The sequence below is a fragment of the Arachis ipaensis genome, chromosome B07 (assembly GCF_000816755.2).
Source record: "Arachis ipaensis cultivar K30076 chromosome B07, Araip1.1, whole genome shotgun sequence".
Classification (NCBI taxonomy): domain Eukaryota; kingdom Viridiplantae; phylum Streptophyta; class Magnoliopsida; order Fabales; family Fabaceae; genus Arachis; species Arachis ipaensis.
The window spans coordinates 116309132-116312401 of record NC_029791.2 but is presented as its reverse complement, the minus strand read 5'-3'; positions in this window follow the sequence as shown (position 1 = coordinate 116312401).

The following is a 3270-nucleotide window of genomic DNA, read 5'->3' as shown; positions in this document are numbered from 1 at the left end:
AGTTGGTAACATGAATAAATTTTACATACAAAAATTGTTTATTAAATAATAATATATAAATAAGATAAAAATATATAATAAATTAAATATATTATAATTTAAATGTAATAATAAAAATAATAACTATATCATATAACATACCTTGAAAAGAAGGTTATTCGTGTACTAGAATTCTAACGTGACATTCCTCATGTTTATTATGAGTTTCTATCAAAATATCAATGTTTTCACTCTTCACTCATCATGATCCTCATTACCATACCACTTTTATATGAAACCATTTTCATTACACTTTACATCTCATGACTTGTGTCAAGTTTTTTTTTTCCTATTTTTAACCTTGCTTTACATGTTCGCACTAACATTTTAATTTTTGTAATTTTGAATTCAAATTCAAAATTAAAAAAAGAGGATTTCTATATTCTTTGTTTTTCAATTTTTTCTCTTCCTCGTCAAAATTAAAAAAGGGATTCTCTCCATAATTTTTTTTCCTCCGTTTACTTATTTTCTTCTTATTTAATTCTTATTGGTCTCCTCCGTTCACTTTCTTGAGATACACCCCCACTATCTGGCGGAGGCACAAAATTTTGTAGGGAATCTGCTTCAATCACGAATTCGTAATGCTTTTGCGATGACAAGTTATATATGTTCTAAGATTGTTTCACCTTGCACCCTCCAAGAGAGAAATTCAGATTCTCAAAGATGTTAGTGGAATAATAAAACCATCAGGGTAATAAATTGATCGTCTTTTATTTTCAGTTACATTTGACGTGTATAATGAAGACACGAACCCATTCAACGTCGCTTTTGACAATATTCGAGCATTCATTGGTAATTGAGGGACTGCTGATTTTCTTTTTTCATTGCTTTTTTTAGGAAATTAACAGCTGAGATATCGAGACTCCAACATTGAAAGGAAGATCTTAAAACTGAATTTAAAAATGTATTTTGTTGTCTATGTGAATTCTTAATACTTTAGTATTTTTCTCAATTATTGTAGAAGACTGAATGTTTTACCTTGCATCCATTTAAACTACAAAGCATCTTGAGATTGTTTCACCTTACACCTTTCAAGAGAGAAATTCAGATTCTTAAAGATGTCAGTGGAATAATAGAACCATCAAGATAATAAATTGATCCTCTTTTATTTTCAGTTACATTTGATGTGTATAATGAGGACAATTTATCCTTTAATTTTTGAAGGGTAATTTTTATTTCTGAAAATTGATATTTTAATTTGATCTACACATTTTTTTCTGGTGAAAAAATATCAGGATGACCCTCCTTCTAAATTCTAGAGATATTGGAAAAACTTACTTTTTAACACTTGCAGGAAAACTTGATTTCTTTTTTAATTAGTGACTACTTCTAATGTATTTAAATATTAGTTTGTCTGAATTGGTAGCTATTTTGAAAAGTAGAAAGTCTATTTATTGAGTTATCTGTGATATTATGAGCAGTATTTACTGTAATCATGAACTAAATGAATTCATTGCTGGAAAGAAACCTGTGATTTTGTAGTGAGGGAGCAATAATCTAATGCAATTTTGTAACTAACTAACAATTTATATATACATATTTATTGGTTTTTTTATTCTTTATTTATTGATATAACTTATATATTTGCAATATAAATACAAGTTATTTTTGTCTCATTTTCCTTTCACATGATTATATTATGCATTCTATCATAGTTTTTTTTTTATGTGCATGTATATTTAAATACCCACCTTTCCATCAATATTTTACGAATATCAACAATTTTATTTGTTCAAATTTGGTAAGCAAATAACATAATCAACATTGATTCTTATTTTTAAAGCATGCGATTATTCAATTAAGTCATATAATTGTAAAACAAAATAATTAAGACATTTTCTACTTAGCAATCATACTCTTAAAATTGCAAAAACATTATTTATTCCTGTATCCAATTATTTTTTACATTCCCATGCATGGCATGGGCTAATTCCTGGATTGATTTGATTCTTTTAGTTAATTAGTTTAATAATGATCCATATAGAGATTAACCAATTTAAAACACAAATTGTACAATTCATTGAACTTGATTTGTCTATGGACAATTGAGAAACCAACTTCTTTTAAAATTACCATGATTGCTGTTGTTGTTTCTACATACAGTATTTTGGGTCTATTAAATTATTTAGTAGTTTATTCATATGAACTTTTTCTTTAAATTGTCACAATTTTTTCTTTACAAAAGCATTTGAGATCATAATATGAATAAAGTGATCTTTGTATTTTTGCTAATGTTGTTGGAATCTTTATATATAACGCTTATTTTGTATCACTTGACAACAATTATCAATAATTATTTTTCTGTATATTATTTTCTCTTTGCTCTTTTTCAGTGTTCTATTTTATTTCTTTTGACGTTGTTTTCTTATAATATGCAATGAACCAATAATAGAAATAATGGTAATGATTTTAATTCTCTACTTTGCCTTTCTTTCCATTGATATGTTTTTCAATTTTTTTTTTAGAATATGAAAGTTAAGTCGGAGGTTGTTACATTTTGATGATAACATACATTGAAAATAAAGTTATTTTCATAGTAAAATTCTTATGTGTCATTTATTAGGTTTATTCTCAATTTTTATTACATATATTTATCTATTATTATAATAATATTTTTACATTAAATTATTTTCATTACATCACAATTTTCATGACCATAACCTTTATTACAATAACATCCCTACATCAAACCATTTTCATTACACCACAATTTTAATGACAATATCTGACTTTTTATCTTTCCTTTTCAGTTTACTTTATATGTATGCATTTCCGTAAATTTTCAAATTTCAAATTTTAAATTCAAAATCAAAATTAAAAAAGATTTATTCTTATCATTTATATTCTCTCATTATCTTTTTTCATTTTTGTCTCATCCTCCTCTTCTTCTTCAGATATCTTTGTCATCGGATAACTTTTCTCTGTCATTTCGTGATGTCGTGCCAAGTGCATAGTGTTTATCGACGTCATGGCGGTGGATATGGAAGAAGAAGTGGTGGAAGAGAGTAGATCGGTGAAAAAACTGAGCAGCATCTACAGAGAACACATGCAACGAGACTAGGAGACTATGTAAGCAGAGAGCACAGCAGCAACAACTAAAACAGAGCGATGACATCTAACTGGTGGCCCGAGCAGATTTGCATGTTTGTTATTTTGTGTTTTAATTAATTAATTAGATAAATTATATAAATTATTATTATTTGTTTAATTTGCAAATTTTAGTGCTTCAAA